The sequence below is a fragment of the Euwallacea fornicatus genome, chromosome 20, assembly GCF_040115645.1.
Source record: "Euwallacea fornicatus isolate EFF26 chromosome 20, ASM4011564v1, whole genome shotgun sequence".
NCBI lineage: Eukaryota > Metazoa > Arthropoda > Insecta > Coleoptera > Curculionidae > Euwallacea > Euwallacea fornicatus.
This window is the reverse complement of record NC_089560.1, coordinates 630,176-650,575: the sequence shown is the minus strand read 5'-3', so window position 1 is coordinate 650,575 and position 20,400 is coordinate 630,176. Positions and strand designations below refer to the sequence as shown.

The window sequence follows — 20,400 nt, the reverse complement described above, 5'->3', positions numbered from 1 at the left end:
GAAGTCTAATGGTTCGATATCATCATCGGTTTGGCTTGTCCTAGGTCAGATCAGTTTTATGATAACTACTCCTCATTTATCAAGAATTCGGTACATTACCGTGATTAACACAATTGCCTTCAGACGTCTAAAGCCAGCATCCCACGAGCATATGCCATCTGTTTTTGTGACGCGACTTCATTGAGTTCTAAGAGAAAGAACGGAGGAAATTTTCTGGACTGGCCACACTTTACGGGTTCTATTTTTACACTATCCGTTCAGAATCGAATGTTTCAACGATGCTATGCTATTCTAGTATTTTTATCGCTATTCCACATATCCGATCAAACCGCAACAAGGGTCGTCGAACCAGAGGTTAATTTTCGAAATTTCACTCGGTAATTGGCTTGCCGTGGGAGGCCGACTTTAGGAGCGGTGGGTCGGCCTTCATTCCCGTGTTCCGGGAAAATATAACTGACCCTGTTCCATTACGGAATGACGCAATATGTTAAACAATTCGGCCCTTGTTGAACTTAAGGCCACAAACGTCCTTTTTCAAGGCAGGTATATTTTATTGCGTTCACCACTCCTACTATTCGAAGACAAGTTCAAGATACTTCGCCCGAAAGGACTTTAGGGATCGTAAAATGCCCTTAGTGTGTTAATATTCTGGGTGTTAGTGGAGCTATATTTATATTTGTGTTCAGAAGTATCAGTTTTTTTTTCGTTTTTATAGGAACTACCTCCGCAACCGTTTCGTTCTCTAGTTCCGATAGTCGACATCTGCAGTGGTAAATCTTTAAGTGGTGGATAGCAGGTCAAGCATAAAATCAATTACATCTTCGTTAAAAAACTTTTTAAAGCCCACTGCCTTCTTTTGTGAATATAAAAGTCAAAAATTTAAAGTAAAATAAATGTAAAACGAACAAAAAGTTCAAACCAAAGTTAACAAAAGTTAAAAGTTATTTTCAAAGGAAAGTTCCTTTCCTCCGCTCCAAACGTTAAGAATAGCCAATGAGTTTATTCGAACTCGGATGAATGATGAAGAAAACCATAACAAATCGTGTCACAATTTGAAGAAGAACTGCACAGCTCTAATGCTGCTTCGTAGATTTTGTTAAAGCTTTCGATTGTGTTAATTGCGGAAATAACATCGACTTACGGACTCCCCGTGAACATGTACAAATACCACGAAGTCACTCATTGAAAAGAGAAAACCACCTCTTAATTGAGGTCATCAAGGGTCAGCAAGCAGAAAAACTTCTCATAATGTGTTTATTAGGGTTAAATTTAAAGATGACATAGACCACAGCTGTGGGTGTATTATACAAATATTATAGAAAGTCACTGCAAGTTGTCTTATTACGCTGCTGACTCATCCTTAATGGTGCTGCGGATGAATTCCACTGTAGAACCAGAACTTCAACGAGATCTCATGAAATATCGATGAACAGATGAAGGAATTTGGTACGTCATTCGAATTTTTCGTCGCGTTAAAAACTCGGAGAAATTTCTTCGCAGACATGATCACAGCAAAAGTTTGGTATTTCTTGGTGGCCTGTATATCCGAGGTGCCTTAACCGAAATTCATCCATCAAAGAGATTTTGAAAGATCGTTTCTCCTGGAATCAAATTGCATTTGTGGAATCTAATGAAGAATCGTAATCTGAGGATTGCATTTCTCACAAAAGGTATTTGACCTGAAGCAAGGGGGTATATTTAGAACTTTAATTTTTCCACGTCGCTGGGTTGTCTTGAAATAATCTTCTTGATATTTTAAACGTAAAATGATACCCGGAACCTCGAATTGTTCAAGAAAATAAGCTAATCACTTGAACTGACATGAACAGATTTTATACTGACGGATTTAATCTGAGCTAAGTGATCTTAAGGGAGGATGAAGAGCGAATTGTAAGGGATTATGGCCAATACTGACTAATAGAGTTTTCTCCTCGGCGCATCAGGGAAATGTGAAGGTATCGCTGTCCCTAACCTTATATTGACCTACTACCCTTGGTTAGTAAACGTTACAGATTGACCCATTTAAGATGGAAACACTCCTATCATTTTTGCATTTAAAACTCAATTTCAAAGAGCCAAGGCTGAAAAAATCGACAACGAAAGGTTCTATGCTCTAAAAAATGTTTCTAATAAACCCGAGCAAGGCCTACCGTAACTTGTCTTCTGTGTAAAAAATAGAAAAAAAGGATCCGGGTGTTTCTGGGGGAAAAACTAAGCACGCCACTGTATTCGGCATTCTTTAAAATGGGTACGTGCCACAATAACATTTATTAACCATTTCAGAGAAGTTTATTTTAATACTTGCAAAAAATATTATTTTATCACGATAACCATAAAGACAAATAAAAAATAAAATAAACTAATAAATTAAATCTTGAAAGCTTCCGCTGACCCACATTTCAATTCCAAACATTTATTGTATATTTTTAAAATGTTCCTTTCGACATTTTTCAATTATTTTGGAGCTATTTACTCACAAGCTTTGCGTATGTGAGTTCGAAGATCTTCGATGTCGCGAGGACGCGGTTTATAAATTTTATTTTTGATCGTGCGTCAAAGAAAAAAATCAATGGACGTAAAATCGGGAGATCTAGGCGGCCATTCCATTAGTGGACCATTGCGGCCTAAACGCTTTTTTTCGAAAAATCCTAAATTTAAATACTGTCTCTCACAAGCGTGATTACGGACCGGACTGTTGTCTAATCGAAGATCGAGGTTTCGCCAATAAGCGAGTGGCAAATCGTCCAAAACCTTAATCACTTCTTGCTGAAGAAATTTTAGAAAATTTGAGCAATCTCGAAAGAAATTAAATTGACGTTTATTAGTCGATTTAATTCGTTCGAATTTGCTTTTATTGCTATCTTGATGGAATAACGTAGTTTGCAAATATAATACGAACTCCTCTGAAGTGGTTAATAATTGTTATTATGAAAGTTGGTACGTAATCATTTTACAGAACGCTGAATTAAGTGGCGCGCTTATGTTTCCAAAAAAAAACACTCTGATCTTTTTCCGATTTTTCACATAGGAATCAAATTATGGTGGACTTTTGTCACGTGAGTTAGAAAACAATTTTTGTCCCATAAATAGAGCTTTTTATTCTCTATCTTTGGAGCATTGGTTTTTCGGAGTTGATTTGTGAACGCATAAATCACAGGGGTGTTTCCTTCTTAAATGGATCTCACGGTAGGTACGCAGTACCCGCCCTAGTCCGGTCAGTGAAAAGGGCTGTGATGTTGGTTTTATAGTCGGATTTTTTGCTATTCTCTCCGGGGCCCTCCCGCGAGGAAACTCAGATGATTATCTACTGACCCCTCGATTAGCCCAGATTGATTTTAGGAATAATTGTGACATTAATCGCTCATTTTCGAGTTTCATACCGCTGTTGAATCCACCCTGAAAGTATCGATTTTTTTAGTCAGCATGGTTTGTACTTTCCCAAAATTGTGTATTTTGTGGTTCACTTTCTAGGAAATGAGAAGCATCGACTCGTTATCTGTTACTATACTGTTTACTCGTTGGGCAGGGAATAATTCAATAAAGATCCAAAATAAATAAAATGCTATTGACATAACTCCGAAAACTCCCTCAAGCCATCATATTTAAAAATCTCAGAATTGGTTACAGCACGTAACCTGATAAATATAATACAGAACACGATGATAACAATATCAACAGTTGCCTTCACCTTGACTTCGCTTCATGCATGGAGTATGTTTTAAGCATGTAGCTACATAATGAGGACAATGCAAATCGGTGGCATACAGAGCTGAATAGAAAATATCTCGCGGTGAATACGTAATAAGTGGGGCCATTAATTTATGACAATGACCACTATTATGAGAATGCACGGTGTGAAGTTCACATTATGATGCAGGAGAAGGTGTGTCTGTCTGCTTACGCAATTATCGGTAGACATCGCCCAATTGTGCAAAATAATTTTTATTTCCTGTTGAATATTGCTACGTAATTTGAAACAGCGAAAACGAGATCAAAAGATGAAAATGCCCCCCATTAAAGTCCTTTGTCGATAAATTGCCAGCTCCGGAAGAGGATTTTGCCAGAAAAAAAAAAGGTTTAACCCGGTGGTTGGAAGTTGAAAACCCCCCTTTTTGACGAGTTAATGCTGAAGGATCATCGTGGAGATTTTCTGCATCTAATTTCCAAAACATTCACGACAGTTTTTAATATCGCCCATTTGTGGTTAATCGACTGCTGTATCGATCATTTATCTTTCTGTTTTGTAGCAGAGCACATGATGATATCATCCCATCAAAGTCGCGGCCTCTGGCTGCATTAGCCTTGAAAAGCATATGCTTGATTGGAAGTTATGACGAAACGCTCTGAGGTAAAGATTAATGAAAAATCATCAGGTCAATGATTAGCCTTCTATTTACATGAAATAACAGTGGGGGAACTAAGTAATGCATGTCCACACATTTCTGTTTGGAGTCGGTGGGGGCGACGCAACAACCAAGATGTACCAACGGATGTTCTAAAAAGGGACTAAAATTGAAGAAAAATGTTTGTTATTTATTTTTCTTATATACGTTAAAAAAAAATAGAGCTCAGGGGACTCAGAACTGAGGCATACCTCTCCCCTCACAGATTGGGAAAGTTCGCAAACACCTACATTTGTCTATAAATACGAAATGAGAAATGTTTTATTACTATCGAGAGATTATGTTTTGATTGTATTCCGATCAGCATCGAGGGAGTATTAAATTATCAATCAGTTTAAGTTGATATTAAATGAATTGTAATTAATTTAACGTGAAATTAATGATTATTTATTTAAATAATTAGGTCAGTATTACATACAGCGTAGCTCATTTGACATGGAAACACTCGTCTAACATTTGCATTTGTAACTAGGTTGCGAAAAACCAAGGCTCAAAAGATAGAGAAAGAAAACCTCTGTTTATGCTGTAAAAGTGGTTTTCTGACTCCCCCGACCAATGCCTACCAAAACTCGTTTTCTATGTCAAAAATCGAAAAAAAGGGTTAGAGTGTATTCTTGGAAAAACATAAACACGCTACGGAAAAATGATAAATATTAACAATTTGAAAAAAGTTTATTTTACGTTTGCAAAGAATATTATTTTATCAAGATAGTCATAAACACAAATAAAAATAAATAAACAAACTAATAAACTCAATCTTGGAAACTTCCACTAGCCTACCCTTTAATTCAATACATTTCTTTTTTTTTATATTCTTTTGGACATTTTTCAATTGTTGTGAAGCTATTTCCTCACAAGCTTTGGATATGCGTATTCCAAGATCTTCAATGTCGCGAGGGCGCAATTTATAAACTTTATTTTTGATCGTGCCCGACAGAAAAAAATCAAGAGACGTAAGATCGGGTGATCTAGGAGGCCATTCGATTAGTGGACCGTTGAGACTTAAACACTTATTTTCGAAAAATCCCAAATTTAAATGTTGTCTCCCATAAACGCAATTATGAACAGGACTGCCATCTAATTGAAGATAGAGGTTTCTCAAATAAGCGAATGACAAATCGTCCAAAGCCTTCATCACTTCTTGCGGAAGAAATTCTAGAAAATTTTAACCACTTTAATTTCCCTACAAAAGGAAATTTATTTGACTTTTATCATTCAAAATTAATTCGTTTGAATTTCTTTTTATGGCTATTTTGATAAAATAATATCGTCTGCAACTATAAAAGAAACTTCTCTGAAATGGTTAATAATTCTTATTTTTTGTTACGAAATTTGGTACATACCAATTTTGAAAGGTACTGAGTTCACTGGCGTGCTTAGTTTTCTCCAAAAAAATCTATAATTTTTTTTCCCGAATTTTGACATGGAAAACGCATTATAGAAGGCTTGGCTCGGGTGAGTTAGAAAACAATGTTAACAGCATAGAGTTTTTTCTCTAACTTTTGAGGTTTTTTTCTTTGAAATCGAGTTATACATGCAAGAGTTACAGGAGTGTTTCCGTGTTAAATGGTTCACCATGTATATAACACCTAAGTAACATGGACTGGCTCTCAATACAATCATCATGTTTTTTTGCTTCATTTGTGCAATAATTATCAAATTTGACCGATCAATGTGCAATTAATGCAATTAATGCATAATTAAAATGCTACAAGATAATCGATTAGGGTAATCAGGATGGAAAATTGAGTAGGGAACTTGGGATGAGCTGTAGAGGACAGTAATGTGGAAAAGATTCAAAACTTTTAAAAAGTCTATCATTTGACCATTACGTATACACATGATAGAAAATGAATAATTTTAAAGCTCTTTTTAGACTATTCATTTATTTGTACATATCGTTTCAACTAGACGAATGACCATCTCAAACAAGTACAACTGATTTTCATTTGTACAATACTGCATGTCACCAATTTTAATTTCGTATTTTCTATTTTTTTCTTTTACCTTTCGGTTTAACATTCATCTATATCACATTTTAGCCATCGAGATGGACCGCATTTTGCGTCTCTTTCATGTATTGATCTCCTTTTGATTGTGGTTTGTTTCCATTAGAACACTTTTAAAGATTTTCTCTCTGCAACCTATCAACCGACATAGAATCCCCTCTGTTTTCAATAAAAGGGATATTTTTTATTAATTTGTATTAGTCATCATCAAAATCCGACAATGCCCGACTGCGCTCAATCGAACGCTTTGAATTTGTCCTTAAAGATATTAGAGAAAAAGTTGCTAAATATAAGATGATTATTATTAGGGCAAGTGCGTTTTCGTCTTTGTTTTGCATTTTAGCAATTAGTAATTTTTCTTAAATGTTAAATTAATTAAGTCGAAAAGTCCAAAAAAATTATCTTCGCGGAAAGGGTTTATGTCGGTTAAAGCAGTTTGAGAAATTAAAATGTCTTTTTAATTGCTCAAAGAAAGTACGTGATCCGCTTTTTTCGACTTTCTTGACACCTTCGAAACCAGGCGGGAACTCTACAGGGCGTTCAAAATAATCACGCGTAAAATGATCACTTCGAAAAGGTGGAATTATCAGCTGGCTTTGTTAAAAGGAGGATAAGTTACGCAATAATTGATGGCATTAATTATATTTCCAGTCATTGCGGAAAACCCAGTTTTCACAAGATTCGTGTGTAGTTGTTTTAGAGTTTAACGGATCAAGACGTAATGGTAAAATGAATCCAGCTTTCAGCCTGGGAGAAGAATAACGGTGTTCTGGATAATCTGAAACTCTCAGGAAACGAAAATTGAAGGAGAAAGTAGCTACGAAGTGGTTATTTCAGGTGAACTCTCTAGGTTAAAGTGCACTTAATGTGAAATATAGCTATACTTAATTATTCCCCAACTGAGTAACCAAATTACAGCCTAATCAAGAGAAAATCAATTTTATGGTGAATTCGATTGGTCTCCTTCAATTGAATTATATTGGAATAATTTACAAAGAGGAAAAATACCGAATCCCAGTAAATTTTTATTTGGCCGAACATATAAAAAGGAAAATTCGGAAATTCATTTTGTTGCTACCGGAGAATATTCAGATGTATAAACTTGACGAAGGGTTAATCTGGTCGTTCACAAGGAATGCGGATTGAAGCTGATTGAGCTTTGAAGAATTTTGAGTATATTAATCGAAACATTTACAAATTAGTGATCTGCTTTATTGCCGAATTGTTTGACCGGACCATTATATCAATAGATCTCACTGAGGTGCAATCTTCTGTGCGTAATTCAAAATACCAATATCTATAGTCAAATACTAATAATCACAATCCCTTTTTCAATGTTCCTGCAGCGGGAAACAATGGAAAAAGGGAAAATAAACGCCTTTTAACGTCGAATCGCAAAAATTCCCCAAATATATCGATTTGTGTACCCAGTAAGCCCATTAAATTTCACGCTCTAAACATTACTGGCCCCTAAGTGATATACGTTGGCAGGCAATAATGCAACGTGCCCATTGAGCAGGACAATATGTATTATGTATTTACTTTGCAAGTTAAATTATTTCTCTTTCTGGTAAAGTGATAATTATTAAAGTTGTTCAAAGCGGTATCTGTTCGTGCTGAAAGGTTGTACCTAAAAGGATCTGAGAAACGACCACGTTGCTGCGGGAGTGGTCGAGTAGAAATCTTCATCACCTAAATTCAAATAAGTCCTGAACCGTGTTCAATATGGTTTAACCGTTCCGGAGCTCGTTTTAGCTTCGGGGCTCTTCTTTTTACAGTTACGATAGTCACCAGTCGGTTACGACTTCCAGCTAATTTTTTACAATTTTTGGGCTTCGCATACTGGAACTTCCATAACTCGAATTTCAAGGGTTGCCGAAGTTCGTTCGAGTTGTAGAAACTTGGAGTTAGAGGGAAAATAAAATTTTAATTTTTATGTGAAAGTTTTGTTAACACAAAAGCAAAAGAACACAGAGAACATACGAGGGATAACTTATCAAAAAACATTTTCCGTCACCCTAGGCGAAATTAAGTTTGATGCGGATTTTATTACCGGCTATAGAGGTCGCGGTATTGTGAACATTGGAACATTGGAAGTTGACATGGGAACGCCCCGAGGATTAATAGGGAATTCCCACATTTCGATATAACCTAAAATAAACCGTGAACAGTTAATTAAATTGTCTGAGTTTATATGTGATAAAAGCAAAAAACAATGGAAGAGCAGCATTGTGCAATGGCAGGAGATGCAATTGAAAGAAATTAAAAAAAAAAACTACAAAGGAAGACAAAACGAGAAATTCAATATAACGAAAAGTAAATGGTAAAAACAAACCGGCATTATTGTTACTTTTTGTTTTATACTTAGATACAAAGACATTGATCCGCTCCTTGTTAACATTCGATACCCCTGCAATCACACGGAGGGTCATTCTAAATGTAGAGCCATTGAGAAAAAGGTAGTCGCTAGATCAAACAGGTTAATATTTCTCAAATCAAAGAGAGAAGAACAGGATAAGAGATCGTCATATTTCATGAATGGACCGTTGGCAAGGCTTTATCATATTTACCCAGAATTAAGAAAAAATAATCAACTAAAATGTTCTGTGAAGTATCTTTTGCTAGGGTTAGGTAAATCAGAAGTTCCCGTGTGTTCAAAATTTTTCCAAAAATGATTTAATATTGGTCAAGGAGGCCTAAATGGAGGAAGGAATTTTATCGGTGAAAAGAGTTAGAGATAAAAGAGGAGGACGTGTCGAAAAAATTTTAAGATATAAAAAGGTAGGTGTATGAATTCTCATATGGTCCAAAGGTACGCCAAAGTCGTAATAGCCGAAATAAAAGTAAAAGGATTTACCTTACTGCTTCGCCAAACATTACCAAATTACCCTGTAAAATGATAAAGTGAGCCAGGAAATACAAGAAAACTTTTTTTATAAAAATTTTTGAGACTAAATTTAATTCGGGATTTGGATCTGCCGCTTCTGATACCTGCAGCTATTGCTCTCGTCCTGGAAGTGAAATAAAACCTTGTGGTGATGTCGAAAAGAAAACTCACAACAGATCTAACGCTTCACGAAGTGAGAGCTACGGTTTTCATCCATTCACGTTTGTCTTTGATCTTCTATAGGTTCAACCGCTGCCGAAAACGACCCTAGACAGAATAAGAATCAACACGTTATTCCTTCCACAGCCCATGGGTTCCAAGAAGAAGCCCTCGAGGCTGTTAAAGAAATAAGTTTGATTTTCCCACTTCGAGGCCACTCATATTTGCCGGTAGATGGAGTGTTTGGGCCCGTTAAAAAACAAAACTTGGAAAATTTTAGGGCATTTTTGATCCGACTGGTCATCGCAATATCCATCGAGAAGTTAGTGAAGTTGGCAGGTTAGGAAAGAAATGGGTTTCTAAAGGATTATAAGAGCCTAATAACCGTATTAAGGAAAATGGATGGGATAAGTGAACTCGCGAAAAATTTCTTCCCAAAATTCCGTAAGGAGAATGAATGAGCAGTTCGAATTAAAATGGAACCCATATATAGGTACGATGACGTAACTAAGCCATTTAATCCTCTGACGAAGCGCAGAAAGACATTACGCGATTTACCTATTCTTCGTGATATTTCTATGAGTAAATGCGATAAATGAAAAGAAGATTACGGATGAGAAAAATTTAATTAAAAAATTATTAATAGTTAGATTTGGTTCTCATTGAGAGGATATTATTCCTTTAGCAAGTTGGTCTTTCTACGCAGTTTTATTTTCTCCTGTTAATGTGACTGCATCCGTAATCATTTCAGATGCTTGAAATAACGAAGTAAATGAAAACTGCGACTGCCTCGAGAAAGAACTCGGTATAAAACATTTGGATTTTTAATTTAAAGTTATTAATTAACTTCTTAACAAAATATGTGTTGTGAGTAGCTTGTTTTAATTTTATGACGCTTTAAAGTGCATTATCTACAGTTGTGTCCAGATCAAAACGCATGTTATATCTTTGCCGTATCAAAACGGATTTTGTTTCCAAAATTTCGAAAAATATTTTTGACTCTTTCATTGTCCTATTTTATCGAACTCTATGACATTAATGTAGATCCAGAAAACTAGCGTTCCTCAAAATCTTACATTCAAAGAACAAGGGGGTAAGAATTTATAGTTTTTTGCGATTTCCCAACACTTGCGTGTCTGGCTCATAATGTGTTTTTAATATATTGCTCCTCATACAGGGTGTGCCAAAAATATACCGACACACTTTGAGGGGTGATGAAGGACATCAATACAATTTTTTTTTCTTTAATAAATATACGCCCTCAAATGGCTCGTTTGGGCAGAAAAAAGGCAACATGGTTTTAGTAATTATGCTAACTTTTTGTTCTTATTGGGTTTTGTTTTATTAATAAGTGAACAATAGCTTGCAACAATTGTTCAAAGCGGCGGCCATTTGCTTCGATACATAGATTGCGCCGACAGTTCATTGGCTCGTGAACCCCATAAAATATTTCAGGAATAGCTTCTAAATGTGTACAACTGGCCATTGTTCTTGCTGAGAGATCTTCCTCATTACGAATGGGCGTGTCGTACACCAGATTTTTGAGACAACCGCCAAATCCAAGGGGTTGAGATCAGGAGAACGCGCGGGCCAAGTTAAAGGAGCTCCTCTTCCCATCAATCGGTTGCGAAAACGCTGACCCGAGTACTGACGCACGTTTAAACCAAAATGTTGAGGTGTCGCTTCATGTTAAAACCACGTGTCAGTCCTAATGTCTAAAGGAGCATTTTCTAACAATTGAGGCAAAACATTTTGCAGAAAATAGAGAGAAATGTGTGCGTTCAGACGATTTGGCAGCAAGTGAACTATTAGAGTCTCTCCAATAATACCAGCCCACGTGTTTATCGAAAATTGTTGCCGGTGTTTTGTAGAGACCACGGCGTAAGACCTTTCATCATTCCAAATGTGGCTGTTTCTACTATCAAAATAACCATCGCTCGTGAAAAACGTCCAATCAGTAAACAAAACTATTCTCCGGAAATTCTATTAAGTTGTGACCTAAAAACATTGGCAAAGAGCAAACCGATATGGACAATCTTCAGGATTTAAAGCTTGTCCTCGTAAATGGTAAGGGTAAAAGAGTCGTTCATGCAACATACGCTGTATCGTCGACTTGGAGGATCCCACATGAAACTCAATTGTGCGAACACTTGTGGATTCATTTACCTCCTCACAGTATAAAACTCCTTCAAATTCAACCGTACGAATTGTTCTTATACGACCATCACCGCCACGATGCTTTAGGTTCCCACATTCTCTAAGGTGACGGTAGATGGAAGTAAATTTTGTATGATGAGGTTGCTGGCATCATGAATACCTCTACTCATAAAAGCGTGGAGCTGTTCTTCCATTACGATTTGCTGCACTAAAGCAAGATGCATATTAACAAGCTCTTCAAATGAGAAATTAACGTCCATTCTCAACACAAGTTTTGATTTACCCCTCAACAAGATGAATCTTACGATGCCAACTGAATAATGATAAAGTACATACAAGTCATACGTCCTACGGTGTTAAACTTGGCGTCTTTGGAATGTCTAATTGTGATAGAGAAATGTTTGTGCTTCCCAATAATAAACATAGTTGAAGCAAAAAAAAATTCATGAAACACAGTGGTGTCCAATTATATCAAGAATTAACCTTAGTTATTTGATATGGCTTAAAATATTTTATTTGCTCTACAACTCACACGGCTCATTTGCAGGCGTGCGTTTGTTAAAGAAGAAAGTATGTCGTGATTTCCCCCATCACCTTTCACAGTTTGTCGGCATATTTTTGGGATGCTCTATATGTACAAGACTGCAACTCATTAATATTCTTGATATTATTGATGAAGCTATAGCTTATATCAAGAGTTACGTTAAATAATCAGTAATCGAACTTTGGTGAGCAATTTTACTACTAGTACTTTAAAGAAAATTTCATCATTATTTAATGAAAACTAAATGGAATGCGTGCATTCACTCAAAGCTAAAAAGTTTCTTAGTACTTCAATTGCACTTCACACTTCTCGACGAGACGGCTTAGTCATTTCAACTTCCCCGACGTCATCATCTACTTCGGATAGAGATTCTTGTTCTTCGGTTGAAGAAAAAGCTTAATTAGCGCCATCAATAATGCCCTGATCAGTGGGAAATTCATTTGTTATGGTACCTTCATCAACTTAAAAAAAAATTTTAACGAAGCATTATCTACATTCATCTAATTCTAACAATGAAGATCGTCTTCCTCCGCAACAGTGCCTTCTTTAAGCACTTCTGGATAGTTCTCTCCGTAACATCGTTCTTCGTAACATCTACACTGTGCAACTTTTACGCAATCAAGTAGATCAATTTTAGGTTGTATCCGATTTAATCGATCGTACGAATCCAGCAATTTAATTAGGATTCGTCGTTTATAACGATCTTTAATAATCTTTATGATGTATTGATCAAGAGGTTGCACTTTCGATGTCACGTTTGGTGGGAAAAGCTGCAGTTCGATTGCTTTAAGCCTGTCTTGAATTCGGCGGCGAACAACGCAGTGATCCATTAAAAATAGAATTTTTCTTTTTTCTTTAATAAATTTGCCATCTACTTTCAGAAGCCATTTTTCAAAGCTCTCCCCAGGATTTTTTGTTATTATGTTAATCCGCTGGTGACGCTTTCACTCTTTTGAAAAATCTTGATTTTGCGTTTTTCCCAATTAACACAATTTTTTTTTTCACTGCCGTCCGTGTTTACTGCTAGTAAACAAGTTACTTTTGCCTTACTGAATTTCCCACTATAGCATTTATCGTTTTTCATGGCGAGTCTTTTTTTCCAGTAATCATTTGGAAAAAAAGTCCGGTTTCATCAGCTTTGAAAATATTTTTGCAGTGTAACGAGATAGAAGTTGCGGCAAAATGGTTAATTTACAAGTTTCAACACTCTCTCCTCCTCCAAGGCTATACTCTCACCACGGACTTTCTGCTAGGGTGCCCCTTATCTTGACTGAAATTTAAAAAAAAACATTAGAAAATACTTAAATACAGTAGTGGTCAAAAGTAGATAGACAATTCAAAAATGAAAATAAAAACATAACAATTTCCTTCAAATTATTTAAAAAATCAATTGGGACCTTTCACAAGGCACTAATATTTGGTAAAATACCCATTATTGTCAATGACTGCCTGACATCGACGAGGCATTGATTCAATCGATTTATTTAATATTGCTGGATCAATATTTTGCCATTTTTCTTGTATTTTAATAAACAGTTTATCGCAATTTGAATAATTTTTATCTCTCAATCCTTGGTCAACAATTTGCCACAGGTTTTCTATGGGATTCAGATCGAGCGACTGGGAAGGCCACTTCAAAATCGGTACTTTTTCTTCTTCAAGAAACCGTTTAACTAACTTTGAGGAATGTTTGGGGTCGTTGTCGTGTTGAAAATGGAATCGTAAGGGTAAATTGTCTTCAACATAAGGTAACATAACATTCTGAAGTACATCCCGGTACAGAAATGTGACCATGATTCCATTTATTCTATGTAGTGGGCCAATACCAAAACCGCTGAAACATCCCCATATCACTACCGATCCTCCTCCATGCTTGACCGTGGGTCTGGTGTATTTGGGGTTTAATCGCTGACCAGTGGAACGTCTAACGTATTGAATGCCATCGGAATTAAACAAATTGAACTTAGATTCATCGTTTCAGCAAACTCGTTTCTAATCCTGTTTCAGCCAATTTGGCAAATTCCATTCGGGCCTTTCGATTTTTCTTACCGAGAAGTGGTTTTTTTGCCGGCCTGCGTGCAAATAATTTCTCTTCGACTAGTCTTCGTCTTACAATCCTTGAAGACACAGAAACTTCGAAAACTTCCAGCTCAGATCGAATTTTCTCAGAAGACACGAATGGATCTTTCGAACAAATAGTCTTTATTTTCCGCACATCTCTTTTACTCAGCTTCCTTGGTCGTCCAGTTTTCAGTTTCGGGTTAATTGGTCCAATTCTTTGATATCTTTTTGTTATAGCCCAAATAGTGACCTTTTTAACATCGAACCTGCGGGAGATTTGCACTTGCCGTTCGTCCTCACTGAAAGCTTTAACAGTTCGTTCTTTCAAATCAGTGGACACTTTTACACCACGAAGCATGTTGTAGACTATAAACCAAATGCAAATTTTACTACTAGTTTTCTGATATCTTAAGAATTTAAAGTAAATTCAACTGTTTTTACCACGTCTATCTACTTTTGACCAGATGAATTCCAAAAATTTATTTTTTTATTGACAATAAAGTAATTTTACTAACATTTGTTTATTATTTCTTATAACGTGTTTTGCGACAAATGACATACATGCATAGGAAACCGATCAATTAACATATGCACGATTTAATTGAAGCACTCTGTTTGTCTATCTACTTTTGGCCATTACTGTATGTGTGTAATGTAAATGAGTAATTATGTACACTGCATACCTTTTTTTTTAATTTGTCTCTCTCTCTCTGAGCTCTGAAATCTTCATCACGTAAGCTTCTTATGTATTGAATAGATTTTTCTTTAAGTATTGGCCCAGAAATTGGTAAGTTTCGTTGTCTGGGAAAGACAAACCACTTTGTTGTACACAGTTGCATTCGCAGTTTTTCGTGGCTTATTACGTTTGACTTACCAGAATTTACACTTTCACCAAATTCCACAAAAGATTTTCTATTTTTTTTAATGGTTGATAAGGTACTCGTCGAAATTTCATACTTTTCTGCAATTAACTTCTTTTTCACTCCACTATTTACGGTTTCAAGAAATTCGATTTTTTTTCAATTATATGGCACTCTGGTTTTTGCGGGGGACCCATTGCAAATCGTATAAGTAAAATGAAAATACTGAAAATTGCATGTTCTTAGCTCACCCAACATAGGTTATATTCATATATCGTTGACGCTTCTGAAGGGGCGTTCCTCAGAAAGCTAAATGCTTTCACTACCCTTTTCGAAAATTTTCGTTAAAATTCGAAAATCGTAAAAAATCGAACTATGGAAATTTTTGGGTTGTTGTGCGTTTAATTTGTTTTGTGTTATAGAGATTTTCGACTTGCGAAAGTTCCAGTTATGAACGTTAGACTTACGGAAGTTTCACTGTAATTGTTCTTTATACAGATACAAAAGTCTATTACCTACCGAGGCTCGAACCGGTCTCCCTCCACACGGTGGGTTGCCACCCAGACCACTACATTACCGTGGGAGTTTCTAATACTCAATAAGAATTAATTATCTCAGTAACTTGTTTCAACAGATAAATAACCTTAAGACTGGTTCTTAAATGTACAGTTACCGACAGCTGTCAACTAGCAACTAACAGGCAGTTTTTTTTCCGAATTAACGTTAACTTAACCGGAATTTAGTGGCTATCTGAACCACCTCCGCAACGAAAAAAGACAATTTGACTATAGTGATGGCCACCCTTAATTGTAAATTATTTTACATGCAGTATGGCAGGATGTTGAAGCACTTTACCATAATTTTACAACGCTTTCAGTTACTTTTCGAGAGCTTTCTAAAGCGATAGAGAGAAGACTGCAAATTATTTGTTATTAGACGATTTTTGAACAATATTTCATTTTCAGCAATCTTCTTTGGCAGCAGTTTTTTCTCTTTTTGAGTAAAATCAAACTTTTGTTCGGAAATTTTGGATGCTTTTGCTGTTGTTTTAGTTTCAAATGGGGCGAATAGACTTCAGGATGCTCACAATTTTTGAGCTCCAAAAACTCAATTTTAAACAAAAAAATATTTATTTCCGGTAGTTTCTAATTTGATCCGACATTTGTGTAAATGGGCAACATGTTGAGGACCATTTCTTCCCTTTGAACTACATTTGAATCTCTTAGTTTAGATTGGGAATCTGAAGTTGTCTTAACAGATTAATGATAATTCCCGCCCTATTCAGGTTTCTCTTCTAGTTTTAAACTTCTCAAACAACTTCTCCCATATCCAAAAACCTAATGAAGAGGAATGCGTCCTCATTAACCCCTAAGAGAGAACGACATTTTCGATCGCACCCAAATCCACGAATTCTATTATTACTTTTAAATCTATCCGGATCATCTGGATTTATCTTAAAATATGCAGGTTTGTGGTATGGATGCTTACCAAACAAACACCAAATTCCAGTTTTCTAAATTTATATTCTGGATCTAAAAATACATGGCCCCTGTTTCCAAACATCCACTGTTACAAATCATTTACTCGAGTATTAATAGGAATCCTTTGTTGTGATTTAAATAATAATAAGCATGTAATGCTTGGGAGATTTTCGCCGAGATAGATACCGTATACAGGGTGTTAAATATTATTGCAGCCTTGAGAGGTGATCATTTTCAATGGCTGAAAATAATAAATCGAAGATAGATATGGGTAATAATTGAGTCTTCTAACAATCTGTTTAGTTAAAGATCGTATTATGTGATGAAAGATGAAAATGTTCCATGCGAGAGAAAGATGAAAAGCACCACCATTATTTGCCTCTGAAAGGAGTTTCCCTTCCTCGATAACAAACCAATGACTCATGTACTTGATACGACGTTGATAAATATCTAGTTCACGTTTTATTCATTAAAACTGTTATTTATCAAGATATCAAAGTGGACTTCGTAGAATTATGTTTATTTTTATTAGATGTATTGTTGACTGAAAATAAAAATAAAAAATCTTATTGGAAATAACTGAAATGTTTGTTTCAGATGACAAAGCTATCGGAATCGCCGGCTTCTCGCTGGCCAAGATACACCACCGGATAGTTGGAGAGAAAATTAGGTGAGATTCACTGTGTTAGCACCTACGTTCGCTTTTTTTTACGTTTTTTAAAACGACTTCATCCACATTATTAACAAAAATGAATCAATAATATCTTGACCATTTAAGAATGCCTCATATTAACCATTGGGTGGATAACTATATATTGACCATTGGATAATCTTTTGCCCTCTTTCGTTAAGCTGAAAAATTCCCCGTTCGAAGAACACTCGGCTTTTTGAAGCAAAAACCGATCCAACTGAATTTTAACGGCCTGATCAAAATCGAAAGTTTTACCATTCAAATATACTGCGTGATATAAAAAAGAGAACGCCCCGTAAAAACGATTTTATTCAAATAATTTTCGGTATGCATGTTTGTATATGAGAACACAAAAAATGATTAAATTTTCGGCCATTTTTATCAATGTATCTGCTAGTTATCACGAATTTTAAGTTTTTTTTTTAACCAAAAAAATAAAAATAAAAAATCAACAATATGACTGCAAAACACCATTGATTGGCGTATAGTAGTGTGCTTAGAAAGTGCTTTTAGATTGATCAGATATGCCTAGATGCAGAATGGAGCGAAATTTTCATCAATTGAGCGAGCCTGCGAGAGGTCGATTAGTGGGTCTACGTGAGCCTGGTTGGTCACTTGGAGAAATTGCCACTAGATTAAACCGCAGTGTGGTGAGATATCAGGCATGGTTCCAAGAAGAGCAAACAGGTAGAAAGAGAGTAATTGGACGATCCTGAAGAACTACGGAAGGTCAAGATCGCCGCTTCCGAATTATGATTCTGAGACACGTAGAGGAGTGGTTTGCCGAGTATGGAAAGCCCATTGGGACTCGAACCATTTATCGCCGAATAAGAAGTTTTGGACTGATTTCCTACCGTCCTCATCTTGTGTTACCCCTCACCTTACATCATCGTCAAAATCGACTGCAGTGGTGCAGAGAACGGATACATTGGAATCTGGAATAGTTTAGTGACGGATCCAGATTCCTTTTGGGTATGCATGGAAGTCGAACAAGAATAAGAACAAGACGAGATCCTCAGTTTACAATATAGAGGCATGTCTTTCAGACTGCTGGGTAATGATGTGGGATGCTATCGCATATGGCAACAGATTACTTTTCATTAAAGGCAGTATAACAGTCCAACTATACATCCTAAAGGTCTTGGAACATCACCTCGTACCTTGTCTGGAAACTCTTGTTAATTCATTTTTCCAGCGAGACAATGCACAATCACACGTGGCTAGAGTGACTGTGGACTTCTTTCCACAAAATGCAATAAATTTGCTGCCTTGGCCACCTCGATTTCCAGACCTCTCACCGATTGAACATGTATGAGATATTTTAGGCAGAAGGTTACATAATTTACCCCATTCCCCACAAACCCTAGCGGCGCAAAGTTATGCTGTCCAGTTAGCCTGGAATGAGATCCCCCAAGAGGACATCAATCACCTCATTAGGTCCATGCCTAGACGTGTACAGGAACGTATAAGACACTGCGTAAGACCGACAAATTATTTATTTATTTTTTAATTTTTAACAATTAACTTTGTTCTATTTTTCAATGAAGCATTGGTTTTGGCGTAATAAAAATGCATACCAAAATTTATTTAAACAAAAACCATTTTTACGGGGTGTTCTCTTTGCTATGTCACGGACTATAGCTTCGAAGAGAACACAAAAAATGATAGTCTGATAGTGCCAAGTCAGGGCCGTACAGTGGCCGTGGCATCGATTCCTAATTTAGCTTTAATAATTTTTGACGTGTTATTAAAGACGTGTGGGGTTATCATCATGGAACAGTGCGCCTTTGCTATTGCCCAGTTCAGGACATTTTCTCCTGATCTCTTCGTCCAATTTCGATAGCTGACGACATTCGAACAAACAGTTCGATTTCTCGGAAACAGTTAAAAAACAACTATACCCCGGAAATCCCAACATGCAGAAAGCATAATCTTCTTTTGATGAATATTGGCTTTGAATGTGGATTGTACGGGTTCATCTTGCTTGATCCATGTTCGTTTTCGGATTTCGTTGTCGTAAACAATTCATTTTTCATGACCTGTTATGAGTTTGTTTAGAAATGGATCCCTTTCCTTACGATAAGCAAAGTATCTCATATGTTATTGCGTTTGGTGAGATGAATTTTCTTCAATTGGTAAGGAACTCAACCATCCAGTTTGTTCACGTAACCAAGATGTAAGCTGATATTAACGGTTGAATTCGATATGCCGAACTTCTCTGCTATATCTTGAGTTATCATACGCCGGTTAAATTCGATTAATGCCTGCATTTTGTTGTTATCAGTGATGATTGGGCCACCAGGATATGGTGCATCTTGCACATTGAAATATCCGAAGTGAAAGCGAGCAAACCAACGCTGATACTGTGGTTCAGTAAGGCAGTCCTCATCGTAAACTTCAGACAATTTCTTCTTAGCTTACACTGCTTTTTTGCCCTTTCGAAACTAAAATAGTGAAATGTCCCGATAATGGTCATTTTCGCCATTCTTCGTCAGCTTAAATTTTAACCTATTTGTTGTGCACTACTCACGTACAATTTTCTACTGAAAAAAGACTAAAACCCAAGTTTTAAAATGATATACATACGTTTTGTGATCATTATTACTAAAAATTTATACAGTTAGAACCATCTATGAGAAAAAAAATTACATTAATTACCGAATAAACCAATGCATAGCATTTCATTAACATCCAGTCATATCTGGGGTGTTCATGTTAAGCATCAAAACTAAAGCGACTTTACCGCACGTTGCAGAAAGAATGTGTTAAAAACACTAGTGGATGATTCTTCTGGTTGCGTGGTAATATGAATTAGTGAAATTGTCCTGTTACTGCGGAACTTTGGCCGCATCTGGACGATGTGTAAAATCAGTTTTAACAAACGGGGCCTAAAAATCCCGTCAATTTCGTCGATTTGTTATTAACGTTTCATAGAGTGATTTTTGGATCATTTATTCCACTTAGCAACATAATGACATATTTATTTAAATAGAATAGGAACGGTTGTTCCGTATGTTTCCCTTTACATATATTTGTTTATTGTTGTATACAGGTGCCAATTTGAAAACGAACCAACCTCGATATTTCGGTGATTATAGAAAACATGTAAATATGGAAAAACACGTCGATTTCATTTTCAAGGGGGGCA

The 20,400-nt window shown here is 36.2% G+C and overlaps 1 protein-coding gene across 2 annotated transcripts in view; it reads left to right on the top strand.

Annotated features, from left to right (window-relative positions):
- The window catches only part of LOC136345549 (uncharacterized), a 193,058-nt gene that overhangs the window by 111,871 nt on the left and 60,787 nt on the right, over positions 1-20,400 (top strand). For both annotated transcript variants that reach the window (XM_066293984.1, XM_066293985.1), the window contains one exon: positions 17,159-17,231. The gene's annotated coding sequence lies outside the window, so the exon portion shown is untranslated. The remainder of the gene's footprint in view (positions 1-17,158; positions 17,232-20,400) is intronic.